We start from the raw sequence: 10,452 nt of genomic DNA, 5'->3' as shown, positions 1-10,452 counted from the left end.
GAAACTGCCTAAGTTAACAAATCAAAGCAACCAATAGTGTGGGTCTTATTTTTAACTACATCTTTGAGTAAATAAACTATACCTGGCAAGATACAAAAGCCAAATTATTTGGCTTTATGCAGAGAGAGTAACTTGGGAACTGAAGTGAAAATATTTCAAAAAGATACATTGAGGAATTTGTATCTTTGAAGTGGGACAAGTGAAAGTATCTTTTCAAAAAATAAAGAACACGGCGGTCAGACAAATGACTCACTCCATAGTTAAGAGGACTTGCTGCTCCTCCAGAAAACCTGGGTTCTGTTCCCAGTTCCCAGCGGTAGCAGCATATGCAGCGTTGTGACTCCAGTCCCAGGTGATCTACTTCCCTCTTGTAGTTTCTTGGACAATGTTTGCACATGATACACAAACATACATTCAAGGAAGCCAAACACTTATATTCATTCAACATTTTAAATGGTATGTCTTTCCTGGAAGTTGGCTGGGCACCACAGCTTGTATGTACTGAATGTGGGGTGGGGGATACAGTCGGATATTTTAATAGTCAATCTAGAAACTGGAAGTTCAGCTTTTGTTTCCCACAATGGAATAGAATTGTAAGCCGACAGAAACCTTACTGCATCACTTCAAATTCACTGAAAGGGAACCATAAGTCATCTGTTTGATAGTTGATAGTGAAGGTTAAAAAGACTGAGCTATTAGGAACAGTTGAATGAAAGGTTGGACAAGAGCCCACAGGTTAAACATTGGCCAATAGTTACTATTCAACACCCACGACATGGGTTGTGCAAGATGATTCACCCAGAAAGCAGAACACTGACAATGCTTCTAAAAATTACCCTTGATGAAGGGTAACCTGGCAACTCCACTTGCTTCTAGCCACAAGAGAATGAAAAACATGCCAGGAATGTGGGGATCACAGCCTGAGTTTGGTTCTGGGAGGACTGAGAGCTGCTTCTTGCTCCACTTTCATGCCACCAGGGGGCTATATTCAATGTGCGCTTTTATCACTGATGTCTATGTTCTGTCCTAGATATAAGGATGTATGGGACTTTGGTCCAGGCAGGGTGCCAAAAGCCCCACAAAGAGATCTCTAGTCAGAGATGGGAGTGACTTGTGCTGCCTCCGCTGCTGGGTCCCACAGAGCCCATGGGTTCAGGTGGAGAAGGGAAGTCCGGGAGAGGGAAGGGGGAACAGATTCTGCAGCTTCCACCACTGGGTCCGGCCTGTCCTGGTTTCTGCCGCTGCCATGAGGCGCCGAGCCTGGCTGAACGGAGCGAGCAGGAGGGTCTGACTTGGGGTGCAAGAAGCTTCAGGAGAGGAAATCTCTTCCCAAACAGCAATGTTAACAGCAGCCCTCAGACAGCAGAATGATTCTTGTACCTTTACTCTTGAACAAAGCTCTCATATATGTGTGTGTGTGTGTGTGTGCAGTTTATGCAGTTTTTGAAATGGTTCAGAGTCTGACAACAGGTGCTTCCTATTGGCTTGGCCTGAGGGCTTGGGAAAACCTTGTTTACATATTAGGGGGTGTGATCCTGCTTCTGCCTGGAGATTACAGGACCTGTGGTCACATCTTCACCTGTGGAGGAAGCTGAGATGTGGCTGATGCCGTTTGTTTTGGGGGGGGGCAGTGTGGTGCTTATGGCGGCGTGAAGGAGCCTGATTTCTCGGGAGACTAGACAGCTTCCTTAGGTTCCCAGGGCTTCACTTATCTTGACCAAGAACCAGGGTACTCTTCACTGCCTGCCAAATGCCCCAGGAAGATGTACACTAACTCTGAAGACACTAAAACTGTCGCAGGTGAGCAGTGGTCTCCTGCTGAGACTACAGACAGGGCAGTGCAGTGGTGCATGCTTTTACTCCCAGCAGAAGGCAGAGGCAGGCAGATCTCTTGAGTTTGAGGCCAGCCAGGGCTACAGCTACATAGAGAAACACTGTCTCCAAAAAAAAACAAACCAAACAAAAGACCATCTCAGAATAATAACTATACTATTTCAGTGTTCAAACTGTAGTCCCTCGTGGGTGTGGTTTAGTGATACACCTAAGCATGTGTTGTAAGGCTTTGGGCTCAATTCTCAGCACCAGCTATGAAAAAAAAAAACTTACAATGTATCTTAAAGTCTGAAAAATGAAAGTAAAAAGGGCTTTCAACTTGAACATGTAATATATCAAGAAGCATGAGTCTACTTTATTGCTATCAAAGCAAAAATTTTTGTTCTGTATGAGACACAAAAAAAATTTAAAAAGATAGATTGATTTAGTATCACATCTAAAAATGTACATGAAGCTGCTTTGAAAATGGAAGCTGAATGGCTGGAGAAATGGCTCAGCAACACTTGCTGCTCTTGCAGAGGACCTTGGTTTGATATCCAGCATGCTCACAACTGCTTGAACTCCAGTTTCAGTTAATCTGACATCCTCTTCTGATCTCTGGGACACCAGTATATACACATAAATATATGTGACTTACATTTATTGAGTCCCCTGTCTACAAACATCCTTGTTTTCATCAATCCTGAATAATTTTATTTGGTCCTTACCAGATTTTAATCAAAATCCCTGGATTAAAAGACCTATTTAAAAGTAACTTTCTAGTTTACAACAAATATTATCTTTTGCACAGTTCATGTAATCAACAGTTCATGTTGGTGATATGTAAAGGCATCATTTAATAAAGGCTAACAAAGTACCATATCTGTGAGGTGTCTAGTAAATGGAACATGAAAATTAAATGGAATGAGGCACATGATACTTTATATACTTATACCTACAGGAATGAAATCACCACCTTCTGTCTAGACAGACTATTACATACATACCTTAGCTAAGAGTCTATGAAGAACACATAAGCCCTGATTTTATAGCCCAGTCCAGTGTATCTAAAGAAGCATCCAGTAAGAGAGTTACAGGCTAGCTTTGTTACCTTGTTTAATGGGAAGATCTGACAGGTCACAGTTTCAAAGCACAGGATAGAGAAAGGACAAGTGGGAGAAAGGAGATAAAACAGCCAGTGCCATATTTGTCACCTCGACATAGCTTAGAGGCACCTGAGAAGGGAATCTCAATTGAGTGTCCAGATCCGATCGCCCGAGGCCATTCTGTAGTAGATTATCTAGGTTAACTGACGTAGGAGAGCCCAGGCCACTGCCAGAAGCACTATTCCCTGGGGGTGTGTTCCTGGATTGTTTAAGAAGGTTAGCAAGGACTGGAGACGTGGCTCAGAGGTTGAGAGCACTGACTGCTCTTCCAGAGGTCCTGAGATTAATTCCCAGCGACCATATGGTGGCTCACAACCATCTGTAATGGGATCTGATGTTCTCTTCTGGTGTGTCTGAAGACAGAGTGTACTCATATATACATAATAAATCTTTTTTTAAAAAGGGTAGCAAAGTATCAGTCCAGGAGTGAGCCAGCAAGCATCATTCCTCCATGGATCCTTCTTTCAGGATTTTGCTTTGAATTCATGCCCTTAGTTCTCTCAATGATAAACTATGACCTAGGAGTATAAGATGCAATAAACCTTATTCTTTCCTAAGTTGTTTTTCTTCCTAACTTGTTTTCTGATCAGAGTGTTTTAGCACAACAACGGAAGAATCTTGAATATTGTTCATATTACAACATAAATGTAAAAGGCAAATTCCTTTGATCAAGAAGCAGCTTTAAAAAGATTTGTATGTACATTGGTGTTTTGCCTGCATGTATGTCTGAGGGTGCCAGATCCTTTGAAACTGGAATTACAGACAGTTGTGAGCTGTCATGTGGATACTAGGAATAGAAGAACAGTCAGTGCTCTTAACTGCTGAGCCATCTCTCTAGCCCCAAGAAGCAACTTTCTAGGTTATGATTCAGCAAACTTTGGTAGAATTTGTAGTCAGTATCCTAGCTCCAATCTACCATATGACTTTAGAAGGAAATATTTGAGAAAGGAAACACCAAACCTTGCTATCGAAGGCACCACAGGATCACATGGCATCTGTGGGGTGTTGTGGTAAAAATTTAAAAAAGCAGCTACTGATTCCTGCAAGTTCTCGCTCCATACACCCCTCTTCAAGCCACAGAGCTACAGTCTGAGAACTGCCCCAGCATGGCACCTCACCACGCTGCTCCCTGGCATTAGTTCCCGCGGGCCATATAGAACTTACATTAATTCATCTCAGCAGTGACCTGTCTCCTCTGGCATCTCTCTCCCAGCAGAGGACCAGCTATGAACTCTACCCACACTCCAAACAGCCCGACAAATTCAAAACTCCAGAAATTTGTAACTTAACAATGACTTTATCTCAGATTTTCTCAGTAAATTTTACACTCCACAAAACATCTATACCATAAACTCAGAGCCAAGTGATATATAATTTGCCCACCTAGACAAGACAAAACATTCTAAACAAATCCATCCCTTATAAAATATTCATTACAACTTGTAGCTATGCAGATACACACAGCGGGTCATCTTCCTCTTCTTCCATCTTGCCTCCTCCCACTCTGGCTCCTACTCTCCTCCTAAAACTTTGTACCCGCCCATCCTTTCTTCTCATCAATGACGGCCTTGCTTTATCCTGGACCTGCCTTCCTACATAATGACATCATCTTGGGGGTGGGGGTATTTTCATCGCAAACTGCAAAACTTCTCCACCCAACTTGCTAAGTTCCCAATTTCCACCCAAGTCTGTCACCAGCTACTCTCTGGTTCCCGCAGTGGCCACCCTCCTGCAACTCTCTGTTGCTGGCAGTAGCAGCCCTCTTGGCTCTCTGCCCCCAGCGGTATATTCTTAGCAACCACCCCCTGTGGTTATTGTCACAATTTCCACTAGCCCAACAAAATCAAAACTCTAGAAACTGGTAATTTATCAATCAGATTTATATCAGTAAATTCTTATTCCACCAAATGTCCAAACAATAAACTCCGAGCCAACTGATATCGATACAAATTGCCTACCTAGCTAAGACAAAATGTCCTATAATAATCTATTCCTTATAAGATATTAAGAGCTTCCTGTAACTATTTAAAGCCACACGGGGTGGGGGGTGGATCATCTTCCTCCTCCATCTTTGGTTCTTTCTCCTCCCATGTCTTAGTCAGGGTTTCTATTCCTGCACAAATGACCAAGAAACAAGTTGGGGAGGAAAGGGTTTATTCAGCTTACACTTCCATATTGCTGTTCATCACCAAAGGAAGTCAGGACTGGAACTCAAGCAAGTCAGGAAGCAAGAGCTGATGTAGAGGCCAAGGAGGGATGTTACTTACTGGCTTGCTTCCCCTGGCTTGCTCAGCCTGCTTTCTTATAGAATCCAGGTCTACCAGCCCAGGGATGGCACCACCCACAATGGGCTGGGCCCTCCCCCCTTGATCACTAGTTGAGAAAATGCCTTACAGCTGGATCTCATGGAGGCACTTCCTCAACTGAGGCTCCTTTCTCTGTGACAACTCCAGCTTATGTCAAGTTGACACAAAACCAGCCAGTACATCCCCTATCTCTCAAGTCTTTCCAAAACTCTCTCCCACTTTACTTTTTCACTGTTCAATCACAGGCCTTGCCTTATCTTATGCCTGCCCTCACCTTCATATCAACTGCATATAACAATAGACTAAACCTCTGAAACTGTAAGCAAGCCCTAGTTAAACACTTTCTTTTAGAAGAATTACTGTGGTCATGGTATCTCTTCACAATGATAGGACATTAGGACTGACACCGTGAGGGCTCCACAAAAACAATAAAAATAATTCAACAATGTCATACACTTATAAATCGACAGAGCTAGAATACACATTGGTGGTAGAAAGAGGACTGACTGGCTGGAAAGAGATAACGTCCAAAGTGGAGGAGAGGGTTAAAAAGTAGATTGTAATGATGGTGTATAGATCTTTAAGCTTAAGTGGAATTCTACATTTACAACAGAAGACTTTGAGGCTGAAGGGTTGACTCAGTGGCAAAGAGTATGTGTCACCCTTGCAGAGGAACCGAGTTTGGTGCCCAGCACCCACATAATGACTTACAACTATCCATAACACCCTCTTCTGAGTTCATGGGAACCAAGTAGTCATGTACATACATACACACACATAGATGCAGGCAAAAACTCATACACATAAAAAATCTAAATCTATATCCAACAGTTGGTGGTCTCGCGTTGCCCATGGGCTGCAGAGGTTCAAAGTTTCTAGTGTCCCTATGAGAATGAGTGTCTTTAATCTGTTCCGAGGTTTGCTCCCCTCTTCCCTGGACCCCAGAGCACCTTTTTTTTTTTTTTTGAGGGATGACTCAAGATGATGATAATGATGATGACGATGAAGAGGAGAAAGACAGAGGCAAGTGGGGTCCAGAGCTGCTATGCGTTCGATGGTTCTCAGCCTTACAGAGGAATTCAATTTTAGCTTCAGCCTCAGAGAAGGGATGCGATTTCACAGCAACTTTGGCTTTGATATCTAGTACGAGATTTTAATAGCATCTTCAGCAAGATGGGGGCCTGGACCTTGCCTTTCCACTCTCCTGAACTTCCATGTCCTGAGTCAGAAACACCTGATGGGATATTTTGGGAGGGCAGACACTACGAGACTCAATGCTTAAGTATCCAGATAGTCACCAGCCCAGGATCTTTGTGGGGGTCTTGGAGAGCCATGCAAAGCCTGAGTCCTCCAATCCAGCTCCAGATTGGGGGTCCCAGGGACCTTTTCATAGGTTAGATGATACACAGCCTGTGAGTCCCCATTCTTGAGACAAAGAGGACAATGATCTTGACTCCCAGGTTTCTCAGGAAGATCTGGTTCCACTTCTTCAACTCCAGCCCAAATTGTATTTCAAAAGCACCTCTGTGATCAAGGTCACTAAGCTAGATAGAGGAAACTGCACCGTGGTAGACAGTGAGGGCCAGAGAGAGACCACCATGACCTATCAAAGAAGCCCATGACAGTTCCAGAAGTGATCCAGACTCTCAGTGATTCAGCTTTGGAAGCTCTCTTTCCCATCCTGGACTTGCTCCTAGGATGTTGATTTTGGTCCCAATAGCTTTCTGAAACTTCAGAAGCCTTTAGGTTATTCCCACCCCCTTCCTGTTGCCCAGTGACAATAAGCATAGCCTTTTCTGTCATCCTGGGATCGTAAATGTGTGAAACAATTATTTGAGTTTGTGCCAGTCTGTCATTCATCCAAACTGATCCATGTATCCTTTATTTACGAAAAAAATTAAATCTAAAAAAAAAAAAAATTAAACAGGAGACTTTTGTAATGTCTAAATTATACCACCCCTTGGAAACCACTAATTTACTTTCTGTCTGTATGAACTTTATAATTGATATTTTCCATAAATGTACTCTTATTGCCTTTTGGCATATTGTGTCTGGCTCCTTTTACTTAGTATGATGTTATAGAAATGCAGCTGGAGAAACAGCTCTATAATCAAGAGTACTTACTGTTCTTGTAAAAAAAAAAAAAAAGTTTTATTTCCAATACCCACAAGCAGGTGGCTCATAACAGCCTGTAGCTTCAGGTCCAAAGGATCCAAAACACCCTCTTCTGGCTTTTGTGCGAACTCACGCATGCACGCACACACACACACACACACACACACACACACACACACACGAGTACATCTCTAAAAGTTCTTCTACCCATAACTTGTTAAACATTAGATAACTTCCAAATCTAGACTATTAATAATGCCACTGTCTTTTACATATAGGTTTTTATTTATATATGAATTATAGTTGCATATGTTTTCATTTCTGACTCCTTTTCTCCGATTCCATTACATTTCTAAATCTTCTAAATTCAGCCTCCAACATGTCCACAGGAAGAAGAAGGCCATATGGAAGCTTAGAAGTTTACTTTGGGATGGGGGATTGTAATCCTTTTTTTCTAATCCTCACAACACTTTATGTCTCACCAACGATCCCTGCAGGTTCCAGACTCTTCGCTTCTTACTAATGTGTGCGTTACTTTCCTTCAAGGATGATAGTTATCCCGGGGACTGCCTAACCAAGCTGGCTAGGGAGACGAGCAATACTGACAAGTTCTCGGCTTGAGTGAGAGATCCTATTTCAATAAGGTACCAAAGGAATTGAGAGATCCTATATCAATAAATAAGGTACCAAAGGAATTGGGAGGTCCTATTTCAATAAATAAGGTACCAAAGGAATTGGGAGATCCTATTTCAATAAATACGGTACCAAAGGAATGGAGAATGATTCCTGACATCAAACTTGGACCTCCACAGGCACTTGCCCACAGGTGCACACACATCTATACATGTGTGTTAAAACACGTCGTCGTAACACACACACACACATGAAAATGGAGGAAAATACTATGGAAAATAGGAAAGTTATCCTTAAAAGTGTGCCAGACTGTCACACATAACTATTATTTCCATTTTCCTTACAGTGTATGCCACTGAACAGCTTTTCCTATGTTTTTACCCATTTATAAACCTGCGGGAAACTGTTACCAGAACTCTCTAGTTAAATTGGGCTTTTTATTTAATTTCATGTATTCCAAATATTAATCCTAATATTAGAAATTTTCAAATATTTTTCTTCTGCTCTATGGGTTGTCTTCAGATTTCTTCCTAGTTTCCTTTGATGATTGGATCCCAAATTTAATGAAGTGTAACTTGCTTATGCATTGGGTGTCATATTTACAGAGTTATCACCTTTCCACAGTTTTTGTCTTTAAAAATCAATCACCAGTAATAAAAACCAAGTCTCTTTGGAGAAATAGCGATGCCAAGACCAGTTCAGGAAACTTACAAGATCTGCCAGAACTAAGTAATTATTGTTATTTACACACACAGCCTTCATTATATATCAGAGCAACATAGGAGCCAATGGAAAATGCTCCTGTGTCTACAGTGATAAGAGCAACAGAATAATGTGGTACTGGACTGCATTCACGGTGAAAAGTAAATGCCTTGGATGTACACTGTGTAACAAATTATTAGATACATTAGTATGAAAGAAGGAACTCCTAACTTGCTTTTTGTTTCAGGTTACAGCTGGAAAATTGTTCCTCATCAGGTAGTGCTGTCTGGAGAGACTATGGGGTCTTTAGGAGAGGGCCTCATTCTAGGATATGTTACCCCTGCCGGATGCCAGTTTTGCTCTCTGCTTCATGGTCCACCATGATGGGAACAGCCTCCATCCCCGGTTCTCAATATGAACTGAGGGCTTCACCACGTCTTTCTTGCTAAGGTTGACTGGATGCCTCTGATCTGGCCACCAAATAAACCTTGGCCTTGTTTCTGTTCGTCACACAATGTTCCAAGGTTCATCCATCTGCGCTGTAGTGTGTGCTAACACTTGTTCTTTTTCTGCCCTCCCCTCCAAACCTAGCTGCTGCTGCACATTTTATCCATTCCTCACCCAGTTAATGAGCATTTAGATTGTTTCTTCCTCCTGGATTTTGTGAATGGCACCTCTGAGAATAATACAAAATTTCATCTAAATACCTGTTTCCAATTTTGGCAAGAAAATACAGGCACTAGTCTTTAATTCAAAGAAAGAAATGACCAGCTATCCTAAAAATCTCTAGCCATCTGACAATTTACTGAGCTCCCTGAATGGCAAGCCCAGGAAGTTACAATTTGAGACAAAAATCACTTTTGATAATCTTTGCACAGAGAAGTGGGATAACACTAAAACTCAGGCCTCTTAACATGTCCTATGAAGTGAAAACTACTTGGGAGAGAGGAAGGGAACCAGCAGGCTGGTTGGTGTTATGGGAAAGAAGGGCAATGAAGGAGAGGGGCAGTTTAGAACAAAGTGTAATGGCATATACACTATATATATATATATATATATACATATATATATATATATATACATACACACATACATACACACACACAGACACACATGTTTATAAGAACCATCACTTTGAATACTAACTTACAAAATTAATTTTCAGAGAGCAAAGGCACTCGCCAGCAAGCCTGACATCTAGTTTGGAGTTTGATTTCCCAGAAGCCAGGCCTTAACTGGATGTCTCAAAAGAAAAACAACCGCTATCTAAACCTCACCCTGTCCACTCTGCACTCATCACAACATCACAGTGGGTCTGTGGTTGTTTCTTTGCGCTTGAATGGGCTGTTTTGGTCTCCTGTCCCTGTCACACCTCTTGAAGCTCAAGTCTCTCCAAGCTTCTTGACCGGGCTCAGCTTCCAGTTGAGAACGCTGACTCTTCTCTAGGCACTTTCCCTCAAGTCTACAGCTCTCCCCCAGAGACGCAAGCCGCGGAAAGGCTCGTGACTAGGTCACTTAGGTGAAGTGTGGCTGTGTGCAACCCAGCTCACCCCTGGCGCACACCGCCGAGAGAACTCTAGCAGAAGCCTTCCCGAATAGCTCGTGGTAGCTCCGCCCAGGACCCCCCCGACCACCACGCCCACAGGCCTTAGAGTGGGCGGGATAAAGTGGGGCGTGACGTCACAGATACCGACCTCCCATTGGGTCTCCGTGCGTGC

The 10,452-nt window shown here is 42.6% G+C and overlaps 1 pseudogene across 1 annotated transcript; it reads left to right on the top strand.

Annotated features, from left to right (window-relative positions):
• The first annotated feature begins 6,255 nt into the window (after nt 1-6,255).
• Nucleotides 6,256-6,989, top strand: LOC308434314 (HCLS1-associated protein X-1-like; annotated as a pseudogene). The gene has a single exon. The product of its transcript is annotated as an HCLS1-associated protein X-1-like (transcript).
• Nucleotides 6,990-10,452: the final 3,463 nt, after the last annotated feature.

Source organism: Micromys minutus (assembly GCF_963924665.1).
Source record: "Micromys minutus genome assembly, chromosome: 1".
NCBI classification, from domain to species: domain Eukaryota; kingdom Metazoa; phylum Chordata; class Mammalia; order Rodentia; family Muridae; genus Micromys; species Micromys minutus.
Note: the sequence above shows the minus strand (reverse complement) of the source record. Positions and strands in the feature narration are given on the sequence as shown.